This window comes from Chiloscyllium plagiosum, unplaced genomic scaffold (assembly GCF_037043375.1).
Source record: "Chiloscyllium plagiosum isolate Xiang-an unplaced genomic scaffold, Cpla_swu_hap1 HiC_scaffold_30, whole genome shotgun sequence".
Lineage (NCBI taxonomy): Eukaryota > Metazoa > Chordata > Chondrichthyes > Orectolobiformes > Hemiscylliidae > Chiloscyllium > Chiloscyllium plagiosum.
Genome location: NW_028270168.1, coordinates 3889525 through 3906285, shown reverse-complemented (window position 1 = coordinate 3906285; position 16761 = coordinate 3889525). Strand labels below are relative to the sequence as shown.

Below are 16761 nucleotides of genomic sequence, written 5' to 3'. Positions count from 1 at the left end.
GATTTATCCACTTTCATGCATTTCAAGACATCCAGCACTTCTTCCTCTGTGATATGGACACTTTTCAAGATGTCACCATCTATTTCCCTTCATTCTATATCTTCCAAGTCCTTTTCCAGAGTAAAAACACTGATGCAAAATACTCAATTAATAAGACCATAAGACATAGGAGTGGAAGTAAGGCCATTCGGCCCATCGAGTCCACTCCACCATTCAATCACGGCTGATGCTCCACTTATCAGCTCCACTTACCAGCGTTCTCCCCGTAGCCCTTAATTCCTCTAGACAACAAGAATCTATCAATCTCGGCCTTGAAGACATTTAGTGTCCCGGCTTCCACAGGCCCACCACTCTCTGGCTGAAGAAATGTCTCCGCATTTCTGTTCTGAAATGACCCCCTCTAATTCTAAGGCTGTGTCCACGGGTCCTAGTCTCCTCGTCTAACAGAAACAATTTCCTAGCATCCACCTTTTCCAAGCCATGTATTATTTTGTACGTCTCTATTAAGTCTCCCCTTAATCTTCTAAACTCCAACGAATACAATCCCAGTATCCTCAGCCGTTCCTCATATGTTAGACCTGTCATTCCAGGGATCATCCGTGTGAATCTCCGCTGGACACGTTCCAGTGCCAGTATGTCCTTCCTGAGGTGTGGGGACCAAAACTGGACACAGTACTCCAAATGGGGCCTAACCAGAGCTTTATAAAGTCTTAGTAGTACATCTCTGCTTTTATATTCCAACCCTCTTGAGATAAGAGACAACATTGCATTCGCTTTCTTAATTACGGACTCAACCTGCATGTTTACCTTTAGAGAATCCTCGACTAGCACTCCCAGATCCCTTTGTGCTTTGGCTTTATTAATTTTCTCACCATTTAGAAAGTAGTCTATGCTTTTATTCTTTTTGCCAAAGTGCAAGACCTCGCACTTGCTCACGTTAAATTCCATCAGCCATTTCCTGGACCACTCTCCCAACCTGTCTAGATCCTTCTGTAGCCTCCCCACTTCCTCAGTACTACCTGCCTGTCCACCTAACTTCGTATCATCGGCAAACTTCGCTAGAATGCCCCCGGTTCCCTCATCCAAATCATTAATATATAATGCGAACAGCTGTGGCCCCAGCACCGAACCCTGCGGGACACCGCTCGTCACCGGCTGCCATTCTGAAAAAGAACCTTTTATCCAAACTCTCTGCCTTCTGTTAGACAACCAATCCTCAATCCATCCCAGCAGCTCACCTCGAACACCATGGGCCCTCACCTTGCTCAGCAGCCTCCTTTGTGGCACCTTATCAAAGGCCTTTTGAAAGTCTAGATAGACCACATCCACTGGGTTTCCCTGGTCTAACCTACTTGTTACCTCTTCAAAAAATTCCAACAGGTTTGTCAGGCATGACCTCCCTTTACTAAATCCATGTTGACTTGTTCTAATCAGACTCTGCTCTTCCAAGAATTTAGAAACCTCATCCTTAATGATGGATTCTAGAATTTTACCAACAACCGAGGTTAAGCTGATTGGCCTATAATTTTCCATCTTTTGCCTTGATCCTTTCTTGAACAAGGGGGTTACAACAGCCATCTTCCAATCATCCGGGACCTTTCCTGACTCCAGTGACTCTTGAAAGATCTCAACCAATGCCTCTGCTATTTCCTCAGCCACCTCTCTCAGAACTCTAGGGTGTATCCCATCGGGGCCAGGAGATTTATCAATTTTAAGACTTTTTAACTTTTCTAGCACTATCTCTTTCGTAATGGCAGCCATACTCAACTCAGCCCCGTGACACCCTTTAATTTTTGGGATATTACTCATGTCTTCCACTGTGAAAACTGACGCAAAGTACTTGTTAAGTTCTCCTGCTATTTCCTTATCTCCCATCACTAGGCTTCCTGCATCAGTTTGAAGTGGCCCAATGTCTACTTTTGCCTGTCATTTGTTTCTTATGTACTGAAAGAAACTTTTACTATTATTTCTAATATTACTGGCTAGCCTACCTTCATATTTGATCCTCTCATTTCTTATTACACTCTGTTATCCTCTGTTTGCTTTTGTATCCTTCCCAATCTTCTGATTTCCCACTGTTCTTAGCCACTTTATAGGATCTCTCTTTTTCTTTAATACATTTCCTGACTTCCTTTGTCAGCCAAGGTTGTCTAATCCCTCCCCGGTTAATCTTTCTTTTCTTGGGAATGAACCTCTGTACAGTGTCCTCAATTATACCTACAAACTCCTGCCATTTTTGCTCTCCTGTCTTCCTGGTTAGCCTCTGCTTCCAGTCTATTTTAGTCAGTTCCTCTCTCATGCCCTCATAATTACCTTTATTCAACTGTAACACCATTACATCCGATTTTGCCTTCTCCCTTTCAAACTCCAGACTGAACTCTACCATATTATGGTCGCTACTTCCTAAGGGTTCCCTTACTTTAAGATCTTTTATAGGGTCTGGTTCATTGCAAAGCACTAGGTCCAGAATAGCCTGCTCTCTTGTGGGCTCCATGACAAGCTGTTCCAAAAAGCCATCCTGTAAGCATTCCATGAATTCCCTTTCTTTAGATCCACTAGCAACATTATTTACCCAGTCCACCTGCATATTGAAGTCTCCCATGATCAATGTAACCTTACCTTTCTGACATGCCTTCTCTATTTCCCGGTACATGTTGCGTCCCTGGTCCTGACCACTGTTAGGAGGTCTATACACAACTCCAATTATGTTTTTTTTGCCTTTGTGGTTCCTCAATTCCACCCACACCGACTCCACATCATCATTCAATACCATAGATTTAATTTTGTTCTTAACTAACAAGGCAACCCCACCCCCTCTGCCCACCTCTCTGTCTTTTCGATAAGTTGAAAAACCATGGAGGTTTAACTGCCAGTCCTGACCCCCCTGTAACCAAGTCTCTGTGATGCCTACTACATCAATCATTCACTATTATCTGTGCCATTAGTTCATCGGCTTTGTTATGAATGCTACGAGCATTCAGGTAAAGTGCCTTAATGCTAACTTCCTTATCATTAGAGATGTTGGAAGTCATATGTCCTAAATTATCCTTGCTTTTTACTGTATTCTCAGTCTGCCTCAATTTTAAATCCGCCTGGAAACATGCTATCCTGCTGCTTATCTTGCCATTTACCTCCATACTCCCTGTCGCTTTCACTTTCCCTTCCCCCCAACTCAGAAGTTTAAAGTCCTACTGACCACCCTATTTATCCTCTTCGATAGAACATTGGTACCTGATCGGTTCAGGTGGAGACCGTCCCAACGGTACAGATCCCCCCTGTTCCAAAACTGATGCCAATGCCCCATGAAGTGGAATCCCTCTTTCCCACACCAATCCCTTAGCCACGTGTTTACTTCCCTAATTTTCTTGTCCCTATGCCAATTGGCACGTGGCTCGGGCAGTAATCCGGAGATTATGACCCTTGAGGACCTGTGCTTCAATTTCCTGCCTAGTGCTTCGTAATGCCTAAACAGGTCCTCCACCCTAGTCTTGCCTATGTTGTTGGTACCAACGTGGACCACAACAATTGGATCCTCCCCCTCCCGCTCCAATATCCTTTCAAGCCGGTCGGAGATGTCTCGCACCCTGGCACCGGGCAGGCAGCACACCATGCGAGACTCCCGATCCGGCTTGCAAAGGATACTATCTGTCCCCCTAATTATAGAATCCCCTATAACAACTACTTGTCTATTAGCTCCCCCCTCTTGAATGGCCTTCTGGGCCATGGTGCCGTGGTCAGCTGGCTCATCCTGTCCAGAGCCCTTTTCCTCATCCGAACAGGGAGCAAGAATCTCATACCTGTTGGACAAGGTCAAGGGTCGAGGCTCCTGCACTCCTGAACTCCGGTTCCCCCTACCTGCCTCACTCACAGCCACACTCTTTTGTGCCTGATCACTAACTGGATGTGAATTACTTAATCTCCCAGGTGTGACTGCCTCCTGAAACAAAGCATCCAGGTAACTCTGCCCCTCCCGGATGCGCCGCAGTGTTTGAAGCTCAGATTCCAGATCATCAACTCTGATCCGGAGTTCTTCCAGCAACCAACACTTGCTGCAGATGTGGTCACTGCCGTTCACAATGGGATCAGCCAGCTCCCACATCATACAGCTACAGCACATCACCTGCCCAGCCATCTCTGCTTAGTTAGTTAATTACTTACTTTGTACAAGTATGAGTTAGAATACCTTCTGATACCTCTCTGCTATAGTTTTTTTTTACCCTAAATAAGGACTTGATGTAAACACACACAAAAAAAAACGAAGTAAATTTTTAACTAGTCCCTGGTAAAGAAATAAAAATCCTTACCTTAAAAGAAAAAGCAGAGTAGTTAAGAAGGTTAGAGGAGGAGGGTGGGTGGGAGATACTACAGGTGTAGAATCTCGGGTTTAGCCGCCTTCCTGACTTATATACTCACTTTTCCTTCCCGGCTGCCCCTCTGCTTGCCGTCACTTCCTCTGCTGCTCCCGCTCTTTCTGTGGAGAGAGAGTAAAAAAAACACACCGCTGCCCGCTACAGGTAAGCAATTTTAAAACAAACTGTCTTACCTTTGCTGTAGTCTCCCGGGTTCGCTTTTACTTCGACGCTGCTCCCACTCAAAATATCTCCCCCATCTCCTGCAGCTCCACATAAAGGCTGCCTCCTTGCTGATCTTTGAGCGGCCCTATTCTCTCCCTCCTTACCCTTTTATCCTTAATGTATTTGTAAAAACCTTTCGTCAGGTAACTAGCTACCTGATGAAGGAGCAGCACTCTGAAAGCTGTACTTCCAAATAAATCTGTGGATTATAAACTGGTGTTGCATGATTTTTAACTTTGTCCACTCCAGTTCAACACCAGCACCTCCGTATCTTGTAAATGAGTGAAAGGAGAAAGGTCAGGATGAGTGCACATGAATCTGAATCCACTAAGTCAGTTGTCAGTTGGTTGTGCACAGAATTCCCTTTTGTAGAAACTCTTGCATGCTGGTGAAGGTGGACGAAATGTAAACTGGGAATTGATTCATTTCACAACTGACGCGTCTCTTCCCAGTAATCAGTCTTTTATGAGGTTGCAGAATTTAGGTAAGGCTAGAGCTGCTTACTCTACAGATGTTTCCAGCAGATCAGTGAACAATACTCAAAAATGTACAGTTAGGGATAATTTAAACAAGAGTTATATGACTGGAGTTTCAGGTTTAGCCACAGAGTTAATGAGGTTCCCCATCTGGTGTGGAGGGCTGTGGACAAGTATCCTCATTGTGGGTCTGCTCCTGGACCTGCCTAATTTGGTTTTTAACAGGTCCATGCAGCGGGCTGCGGAAGGGGGTCATAGCTAATGACTGTCTGCCTTTCTTCCTATCTGAGGGTCCTTGGATTGGGAGCATGCAGTGTCCATTAATACACTGGTTGCCTTTAGAAAGAGGTGGGCACTGTAGGGTGCAGAATACTTGATCACCCGTTCCAACGTCATTTTGATTTAATACCTCGCCCTCTCCGTTCCTCTCTCTCACCTTTCATAGTTCCCATTGCCCTTATGGGGCTTTGCATGTAAATTAGCCAATTGGAAAGATGGGTGAGTTACTGGTGGTGGTTAGTGGTTGGATAAAATACCAGGGATGGTTTGTTGATAGGGAACTAAAGACCTTTCAGTTGTGTGTAAGAGAACTTCTGGATAATAAAAAAAAAGAACAAGGTGGGTTTGCCATGCTGGCCTGTTTTAGAACAGAAAACAATAAGTTCACCTCGACCCAGTCCGGGCAAAATGGGTTTTAATAGTTTCTTTTGTCCGTGGCTGAAGTTGACCTTTCACCTCCTTGTCCTTTGTGTGGTTTGAATTTCTATCCAATACAAGAGCTGTCACAATCCCCGAGGGTAACGTCCAAGTTTATCCTCTGGTCACAACTTCATAGAGATTATGGTGTACTGACATTTATGTCACCAGCCCAGTAAAGTGTCCATTTTTTAAAGAAAATGTAAGAAATTTACAGCATATAGTTTAAAACAAAACAAAACAGGATCACTCTCCCACCTTGTTCTCTGAGTGTTGCACGTTTCAATTGTAATTTTTCATGGAGCTAATGGTTTTTCTGGTAATGTCTATCCAGGATATTCAGGGATTCTGTCCCAACCCGGGAAAAGAAGTCAGTCTATTACCAGGATTTCTGAAATAAATCCATTGTTTAATCCATTGTGCTTCTTCAGTATTTTCAGTTTTTGTCCCAGAATTTGTTTCCTGCAGATGCTGTTTCACACTTAACCAGCAGAGGGAACATTGCCATGAACTGCTTGTGTAGACAGGCAGAAGGCTGGAAGAACACGGCAAGCCAGGCAGCTTTAGGAGGTGGAGAAGTCAATATTTCAGGTGTAACCCTTCTTCAGAACTTCTTGTACCAAGTTCCAGTGCTCTGCTTCTTATTGAGTTTTGAGAAGATTTGTAGCTCAGGTTGAGGTTCTGAGCTTATCATTTCCTGTTCTTTTTCTCAGAGGGTGGTAAATGGGGTCCAAGTTGATGTGTTTGTTGATAGAGTTCCGGTTGGAATGCCATGCTTCTAGGAAATCTCGTGCGTCTCTCTGTTTGGAGTCTCCGAGGATGGATGCATTATCCAGTCAAAGTGGAGTCCTTTCTCGTCTGTGTGTGAGGATACTAGTGAGAGGGGGTCATGCCTTTTTGTGGCTAGATGATGTTCATGTATCCTGGTGGCTAGTTTTCAGCCTGTTTGTCCAATGTAGTGTTTGTTACAGTTCTTGCATGGTATTTTGTAAATGACGTTAGTTTTGCTTGTTGTCTGTTTAGGGTCTTTCAAGTTCATTAGCTGCTGTTTTAGTATGTTGGTGGGTTTGTGGACTACCATGATGCCAAGGGGTCTGAGTAGTCTGCCAGTCATTTCCAAGATGTCTTTGATGTAGGGGAGAGTGGCTAGGGTTACTGGATGTGTTTTGTCTACTTGTTTGGGTTTGTTGCTGAGAAATCAGTGGTTTGTGTTCATTGGGCACCCATTCTTTTTGAATACGCAGTATAGATGATTTTCTTCTGCTCTTTGTAGTTCCTCTGTGCTTCAGTGTGTGGTGGCTTGTTAAAATAATGTCTGAATGCAGATTCGTTTGTGGATGTTGGGATGATTCCTTCTGTAGTTCAGTATTTGGTCCGTGTGTGTTGTTTTCCTGTAGACGCTGGTTTGAAGTTCACCGTTGGCTTTTCACTCTACTGTGACATCTAGGAATGGCAGTTTGTTGTTGTTCTTTTCTCCTCTTTAGTGAATTTTATGCCAGTAAGGATATTATTGATGGTCTTGAAGGTTTCCTCTAATTTATTTTGTTTAGTGATGACAAAGGTGTCATCCATGTAGCAGACCCAAAGTTTGGGTTGGATGGTTGGCAGAGCTGTTTGTTCGAGTCTCTGCATTACTGTCTCTGCTAAGAACCCTGATATCGGAGATCCCATGGGTGTTCCATTGGTGTGTCTGTAGGTTTTGTTGTTACAGCTTGATATTGCTGTAACATGGAGTTGTGGGGGGGAGAGGGGCGGGAGTGGCAGTACTTCCTAAATAAGTGCAAATGCTGGTAACACACACCGGATCATCAACGCCACACTCACAGGAATCCGATTCACGAGAGAGGAAGAAAGGGACAACCCACTCCCATTCTTAGATGTGTTGGTACAGAGAACACCGAATGGAGAATTCACCACAAGGGTATACAGGAAAGCCACACACACAGACCAAGTCCTGAACTACAAAAGCAACCACCCCAACACACACAAAAGAAGTTGCATCAAGACACTGTTCAAAAGGGCCACAACACACTGCAGTACACCAGAACTGCAAAGAGAGGAAGAAAAACACCTATACAATGTATTCGCCAAAAATGGATACCCCCGCAATTTCATCAACAGATGCCTAAGGGAAAGACAACAGAACGAGGACATGCCGCAACTCAAAGGACTAGCTACGTTACCATACATCAAGAACATTTCTGAACTGACAGCCAGACTACTGCGAACACTAGGACTCAGAACAGCACACAAACCAACAGCCACTCTCGGACAACAACTCACCAGGACAAAGGACCCGATACCCAGCATGAGCAAAACCAATGTAGTGTACAAAATTCCATGCAAGGACTGCACAAAACACTACATAGGACAAACAGAAAGACAGCTAACGATCTGTATCCATGAACACCAACTAGCCACAAAACGACACGACCAGCTATCCTTAGTAGTCACACACGCAGATGACAAGCAACATGAGTTCGACTGGGATAACACTACTATTTTAGGTCAAGCCAAACAGAGAACAGCCAGGGAATTCCTAGAGGTATGGCACTCATCCACAGATTCTATCAACAAACACATTGACCTGGACCCAATATACTGGCCACTGCAGCGGACAGCTGGAACTGACAACCGGAAGCGGCAGAAACAAACCACTATAAATGCCAGAGGAAACAACACAGAAGCGCTTCACAGGAGGCTTCCAAGCACTGAGGATGTCACCTAGACAGGGGACGAAACGTTTGCAACACAAATTCCCAGCTCGGCGAACAGAACCACAACAACGAGCACCCAAGCTACAAATCTTCTCACAAACTTTGAATACAAGACATGTCCTCACCTATCTCCCTCAGCATTCTGGGATATATCCCATAGGATGCTGGGACTCATCTACCTTCATGCTTTTCAAAACACACAACACCTCCTCTTTTTTCAATTTGACATGTCCTAGAATATCAACATAGTCCTCCCCAGACTCACCATCCACTCTGTCCCTCGCCTTAGTAAATACCAAGGCAAAGTATTCCTTCAGGACCTCATCCACTTTCTCCGGGGGTATCAAACATAAATACTCTCCTCTCTCCTTGAATGGAACTGCCCTTTCCTTCGCTACCCTCTTGCTCCTTAGATACATTTAAACACCTTGGGATTTTCCTGCTTGACAAAGATATTTCAAGGAACCTTTTAGTCCTCCTAATTCCTTGCTTGAGTCCTTTCCTGCTACCTTTGTGTTCTTTGAGGGATCTGTCCACCTTCAGTTTCTTAACCTTATGTATGCCTCCTTTTTTTGATTAAAATCTTAATTTCTCTTCTCATCCAGGGTTCCTGAAACTTGCCATACTTATCCTTCATTGTCACAGGAATATGCTGATCCTGAACTCTAACCAACTGGCTTTTAAAAGATTCCCACATGCCAGATATGGATTTACCCTCAAACAGTAGCTCCCAATCTACATTGTCCAGTTCCTGCCTAATATTGTCATAGTTAGATCTCCCCCAGTTCAGTACTTTCACCCAGAGATTACTCTGAACCTTATCCATAAATAACTGAAAAGCTTCAGAATTATGATCACTCTTCCCAAAATGCTCCACCACTGAAACTTCAATCACCTGGCTTGGCTCATTCCCCAATACTAGCTCTAGAAAGGCCCGCGTTGGATTATTTACCTATTGTTTAAAAAAAAGTCCAGATGGCGTGGATAGTTGAACCAAAGGGTCTGTTTTCATGCTGTATGACTCAATGACACACCTCCGAAATTCTTCCCAACCAAGCCCCTGGCACTAAGGGAGTTGCAGTCAATATAGGGGAACTTAAAAACACCTACCATAAAACCCTGTTGTTTTTACATTTTCAATAAGAGCCAACGCTTGAAACAGATGAGGAGGAATTTCTTTTCTCAAAGGGCAGTGAATCTGTAGAATTTTTTATTGCAGAGGCCCGTCGAGGCTGGGTTGATAGGTACATGCGAGGCAGAGATAGACAGGTTGTTATTCTGTATGGGAATGCAGAGTTATGGGCAAAAGGCAGGTAAGTGGAACAGAGAATTCTCAGATCAACTTTGATTTCATTGAATGGCAGAGTAGATTTGATGGGCTGAATGGCCTACATCTGCTCCTATGTCTTATGGTCAAGGGGGCATAGATTTAAAGCAATCTATAAAAGAAGAAGGGTAAAGTGGGGAAAACAGAGAGTTATGGAATGCATTGTTTGGAAGGTGATGGGGTGGGTTCAACTGACAGATTTGAGAGGGAATTGGGTGGTTATTTTGACAGAAATAACATGTCATGAGAAAACAGCAGGAGGTAGGCATGAGATAATGACTCACATTTAATAAGTCAGTGCAGTAACATTTCTGTGATTAAAAAGGACAATAATTGAAGCTATTGCATGTATGTACTTACTGAGCTCAGTGAGGAATGATCCCAGATAGGATTCCTGTAATCCCGTAGCCATTACATTGTGTAATCAGAGAGTGTAATATGACCAGGACAAACAGAATTACATAAAAGGAACAGAGGTACGTAAAATGAAAAATAATTAATTTATCAAGGGATCACAAGGGAGAATTGCTTCCCCTTCCTCATTCTGCCCTTTCCTGGAGGTTTGCCCCCCACAGGAGTCACTTGGGTTTGTTTTGCTCTTTTAAACAAAAAGTAAAGCTTTCTTGACTCTTTTAAAGTGATTTAAACCTTCCTATAAACTTTCCCCTTCTAAACCTGCTGGGACAGGGACAGCAGGGGTTTAGATACAGAGCAAAGCTCCCGCTACTGTTTTAAATTGAAAGTAAAGCTTCCACTCCACTGCCCCCTTCAAACAATCCCCAGATAGGTACAGCACAGGGGTAAATATAGGGTAAAGCACCATCTACTTTGTGAAAGTAGAGCTTCCTTTAATTAACCTATTTTTCTTATCAAGCTGGTCAGCGATATTATTACACAGATCTAGAGACGGTGCGACCGAGTCATAGTCAGACAGTTCAACCAGTCCATGCTGACCATGTTCCCAAACTAAACTAGTTCCACCTGCCTGCTCCTGACCTATATCCCTCCCACCATTTCTTATTCATGTACTTATCCAAATGTCTTTTAAACACTGTAACTGTAACCCCATTCACCATTTCCTCTGGAAGTTCGTTTCACACACGAACGACTCTCTGTGTAAAAAGAATTTCCCCTCCTGTCTTTTTTCAAGTATTTCTCCTCTTACCATAAAAGTATGCTCGCTCATCTTGAAATTTCCTCCCTTTGGAAAAAGACACTTGCCATTCACCTTGTCTATAGCCCTTGTTATTTTATTAACCTCGACAAGGTCACCTCTCAACCTTCTACATTCCAGTGAAAAGTCCTTATAACTCAAATTGCCCATTCCAGGCATTATCCTGGTAAATCTCTTCTGAACCCTCTCCAGCTTAAAAATGTTCTTCCTGTGACAGGGAGGCCAGAACTGGACACAGTGCTCCAGAAGAGGTCTCACCAACATCCTGTACAACTTCAATATAACATCCCAACTCCCATATTCAAAAGACTGAGCAACAGAAGCAAGAGTTCTAAATGCCATCTTAACCACCTTATCTATTTGTGTTGTAAACCTCAAAGAATTATACACCTGAACCTCTAAGTCTCTCTGTTCTACAACACCCCACGATCTGATCAGGTGTACCCTGTAGAAAGCTTGGGAAGTGATTGCTGGGCCTCTTACTGAGATATTTGTATCATCGATAGTCACAGGTGAGGTGCCAGAATACCGGTGCCACTGTTTAAGAAAGGTGGTAAGGACAAGCGGGGAACTATAGACCGGTGAGCCTGACATCGGTGGTGGGCAAGTTGTTGGAATCCTGAGGGACAGGATGTATATGTATTTGGAAAAGCAAGGACTGGTTAGGGATAGTCAACATGATTTTATGCATGGGAAATCATGTCTCACAAATTTGATTAAGTTTATTGAATAAGTAACAAAGAGGATTGATGAGGGCAGAGCGGTAGATGTGATCTGTATGGACATCGGTAAGGCATTCGACAAGGTTCCCCATGGGAGATTGGTTAGCAAGGTTAGATCTCATGGAGTACAGGGAGAACTTGCCATTTGGATACAGAACTGGCTCAAAGGTAGAAGACAGAGGGTGACAGTGGAGGGTTGTTTTCAGACTGGAGGCCTGTGGTGAGTAAAGTGCCACAAGGATCAGTGCTGGGTCCACTACTTTTCATCATTTATATAAAGGATTTGGATGTGAGCATAAGAGGTACAGTTAGAAAGTTTGCTGATGACACCAAAGTTGGAGGTGTAGTGGACAGCAAAGAAGGTTACCTCAGATTACAATGGAATCTTGATCAGATGGGCCAATGAGCTGAGAAGTGGCGGATGGAGTTTAATTTAGATAAATGTGAGGTGCTGCATTTTGGGAAAGCAAACCTTCACAGGACTTATACACTAAATGGTAAGGTCATAGGGAGTGTTGCTGAACAAAGAGATCCTGGAGTGCAGATTCATAGCTCCTTGAAAGTGGAATCACAGGTAGATAGGATAGTGAAGAAGATGTTTGGTATACTTTCCTTTATTGGTCAGAGTATTGAGTACAGGAGTTGGGAGGTCTTGCTCTGACTGTACAGGATATTGGTTGGAATATTGCATGCAATTCTGGTCTGCTTCCTATTGGAAAGATGTTGTGAAACTTAAAAGGGTTCAGAAAAGATTTACAAGGATGTTACTAGGGTTGGAGGATTTGAACTATAGGGAGAGGTTGAATAGGCTAGGTCTGTTTTCTCTGGAGCGTCGGAGGCTGAGGGGTGACCTTATAGAGGTTCATAAATCACGAGGGGCATGTATAGGATAAATAGACAAGGTCTTTTCCCTCGGGTGGGGGAGTCCAGAACTAGCGGGCATAGGTTTAGGGTGAGAGGGGGAAAATATAGAAGAGACCTAAGGAACAACTTTTTCACTCAGAGGATGGTACGCGTATGGAGTGAGCTGCCAGAGGAAGTGGTGGAGGCTGGTACAATTGCAACATTTAAGAGGCATTTGGATGGGTATATGAATAGGAAGGGTTTGGAGGGATATGGGCCTGGTGCTGGAGGTGGGACTAGATTGGGTTGGGATATCTGGTCGGCACGGATGGGTTGGACCGAAGGGTATGTTTCCGTGCTGTACATCTCTATGACTCTAACACTACCCAAGACACTGCTTTTAATTGTGAAAGTATTGCCTTTATCTACTTTTCCTGAACGCAATACCTCATCTTTATTCAAATTAAACTCCATCAGCTCATTGACCCAATTGATTAAGATCTCTTTGTAATCTGAGATAACCTTCTTCACTATCCACTATATCACCAATCTTGGTGTCTTTCACAAGTTTACTAGCCATTCTTTCTATATTCTCCTCTAAGTTATTTATACAATGACAAATAAAAGAGGACTCTGAGCCAATCCCTGTGGAACACCTCTGGTCATAGCCTTCACCATCACTCTGTCTGCTGTGTATAAGCCAATTACCTATCCAATTGGCAATCTCACCCTGAACCCCACGTGGTTTAACTTTACTAATTAGTCACCCATGTGGAATCTTGTCAGAGGCTTTACTAAAGTCCAAGTAAATAATATCCGCTATTCTGCCCTCATCAATCTTCCTAGTTACTTCCTCAAAAACTCAATTAAGCTTGTGAGACAGGACTTCCCTAGCACAAACCATTCTGACTATCCCTAACCATTTCTTGCCTTTCCAATTCCTATCTTTCAGAATCACTTCCAACAATGTAGCCACCACCAAAGTCAAACTCACAGGTCTACAGTTCCCAGGCTTCTCCTTCCATCCCTTAAGCAAAGGCACAATGTTAGTCACCCTCCAGTACCTCACCCCTGGTTATTGATGGTTCAAATATTTTTGCAAGCAATACTGCAATTTCCTCCCCAACTTTCTACAAAGTCTTGAGATACACTAGATCTGGTCCCAAAGATTTTTCCACCTTCATATTTTCTAAGACCTCCAGCAATTCCTTTTCTCCAGTGTGAACTGTTTCAAAACATCAATATTTATTCCCCTGTGTACTGTAGCCTCCATATCTTTCTCCACAGTAAAAACTGACATGAAATATCTATTTAATATCTCTCCCACCTCCTGAGGTTCAACACAAAGATGAGCTTGTTGATCTTTAAGGTGCCCATTCTCTCTCTAGTTGCTCACTTGCTCTTGGTGTACTTGTAGAATCTCTTTGGATTATCCTTAACTTTATTTGCCAACACTATCTCATATCCTCTGTTAGCCTTCCTGATCTCCCTCTTAAGAATGTCCTATACTCTTTCTACTGTACAAGTGATTCATTTAAACAGTTGTTTATTATGATTCTTTTTACTTCTTGACTAGAACCCTCAATATCTTTATTCATCCATTGTTCTCTAATCTACCAGCTTTACCTTTCATTCTAACAAGAACATAATGCCTCTCAACTCTTGTTATCTCACTTTTGAAAGCCTCCCACTAATCAGATGTCCCTTTACATGCGAACAGTCGACTCCAATCAATTTTTGAAAGTTAAAGAGTCATAGAGATGTATAGTACAGAAACAGACCCTTTGGTCCGACTCATTCATGGTGACCAGATATCCCAAATAAATCTAGTGCCATTTGCCAGCACCCAGCCCATATCTCTCCAAACCCTAACTATTTTTAAACATAAAGCATTATGATCACTCCACCCAAAGTGTTTCCCCACTAAGTCTTCAGTCACTTGCCCAGCCTTATTACCCAAGAGGTCAAGTTTTGCTCCTTCTCTAGTACAAACATTTACATATTGATAAAGAAAATTTTCTTAAACACACTTAGCATATTCTTCACTATCCAAACCTGGGTTCCTGGTCCAAAGGTAGGACACTACCATTGTACCACATGAGACCTCTACACGTTTGAGCTAGCTTTTCCAAACTTTCAAACTTCAACGCTGCAAACACTATCGGGAACATTTTACTGAGTCAGCTTGTTTCTGTTAAGTAGGTGACAGGTCATTCAACTATTGAAAAACATCTTGTGATTCTATGACACTAACTTCAACGTTAATTGGGCTTCGACCAAATCAAATATTCTTACGGATCAAGAAGCCAGAATGAGAGAGAGATCTCACGGTGTTGTGGGAGATTGCAAAGCTAGGGAGGAACAAGGCAGCATCGCTTCATTATTAATTAAGATATCTGCTCACAATGAAGCTCATTAAAACATTCTCTTTCCTGGCTCCAGGGATTTGAATTTGAGTTTCCGCTTGCGCTGTCGCTTCGGCCCATAACAATCCAAGGAAGGAGACTGTGGGATTACAGTCGTGTCCCCTCACTCAGCTACTGATTTACTGCTCACTTTGCAGATCACAGTTCTGAAGTTAACATCGTTTCTGACGTAATGTCCGTTCTTTTACATAGCAACCTGATGTTTGTTCCGGGGTAAAAACAATGACTGCAGATGCTGGAAACCAGATTCTGGATCAGTGGTGCTGGAAGAGCACAGCAGTTCAGGCAGCATCCAAGGAGCAGCGAAATCGACGTTTTGGGCAAAAGCCCTTCATCAGGAATAAAGGCAGAGAGTCTGAAGCGTGGAGAGATAAGCTAGAGGAGGGTGGGGGGCTGAAGCGTGGAGAGATAAACTAGAGGAGGGTGGGGGGGCTGAAGCGTGGAGAGATAAACTAGAGGAGGGTGGGGGGGCTGAAGCGTGGAGAGATAAACTAGAGGAGGGTGGGGGGGCTGAAGCGTGGAGAGATAAGCTAGAGGGTGGGGTTGTTTGTTCCGGGTTAGATTGTATTCACTGAATAAATACACGTTTTACTGCTTGCTTACCAGGCCAATTCTATGGTTAACAGGCGCTGGTGTTTATTTAGCTTTGTCAGATGGAAGGAGGCGGATAATTGTACTGACACCTCTCCGGTATCCCACTGTAAAACAAAAAAGACAGAACTTCCTAAAACTTTGTTAAATCATCCACAAACTGACAGAGCAGTACAAAGGAACACTTGGAAATGAATACACGAGTCACACTGGCCCTCCATTTGAACTGAGTGTGCCTCATTCCCCAATATTATTCTTCTCTTCTGGACGCTCAACGTCAAAAGGCAGAGGGACAGGGATGTAGGCTCGGGGGTTCTAAGGCCATGAGGGCAGAGGGTTGCAGGAAGCTGTAGAGATTGGGAAGGAAATGCAATGATATCACGCTGGAAGGAGTGGAAATGGTGAAGGGTACTGTGTTGAATATGGAGCCTGATTGGAAGGGGGTGGGGGAGAAGGTGCTGAAAGGGGAACTGTATCCCAGTTCTGAGTGGGAGGCAGTGGGTTGAGAGTAGAAGTGCAGAGATAGACCGGGACAAACTCAGAGAATGTTGGAGAAACTTAGCAGATCTGGCAGTATCTGTGCAGAGAGAAACAGGGTTAACATTCCAAGTCCGGTACAATCCAAACATTCTCTAATTTGTTTCACATTTCCAATATCTGCAAAATCCTGACTTTATTCGAGATAGATTGGATGTGTGGGGATAGATTGGGAATGGAATCTTTGATTGATAAAGAAAGGGAGGGTTATTGTTGGAACTTGCATGCTTGAGCAGATGGGACCAAGGCGGAAACACTGGAGGTGGGAGGTCAGGAAGGATAGTCAAAGTCACTGTGAAAGCCAATGAGTTTACTAATCCACCGCCTTAGGCAGTTCCTCAGGATTGAGGCTGGCTTGCTTCCATTCCATTGGATGGGTTTGAAGACAGACAATAAGTGGAGATCAATTGGAAATAAGTTCTGAGTGGAATACTTAGAATCAACGAATCATTGAAGTGGTTGCTTTTGACCAACACAGACCTGATGGGTGGAAATGAGCTCAAACCCTCCAACGGCAACATCCTTGGAAATCCTTTCTGCCCCCTCTCAAGTTTAAAGTCATATTTCCTGTAGATGAGAGACCAGAATTGCATGCAGTATTCTGCAAGTGGCCTAATCAATGTCTGTGCACCCACAACATGACATCCCAAAACCTCTCCTCAATGTTTTGACCAATGA

At 43.6% G+C, this 16761-nt stretch overlaps 1 protein-coding gene and 1 long non-coding RNA gene across 4 annotated transcripts in view; one reads left to right on the top strand and one right to left on the bottom strand.

Moving 5' to 3' along the window:
• Nucleotides 1-15280, bottom strand: part of LOC122563463 (uncharacterized) — a 31841-nt gene extending 16561 nt beyond the window's left edge. For both annotated transcript variants that reach the window (XR_015752112.1, XR_015752111.1), the window contains exon 1: nt 4414-15280. This is a non-coding gene — a long non-coding RNA (uncharacterized LOC122563463). The remainder of the gene's footprint in view (nt 1-4413) is intronic.
• LOC122547698 (CD276 antigen-like) overlaps nt 1-16761 on the top strand; it is a 48131-nt gene that overhangs the window by 18795 nt on the left and 12575 nt on the right. The window lies entirely within an intron of this gene.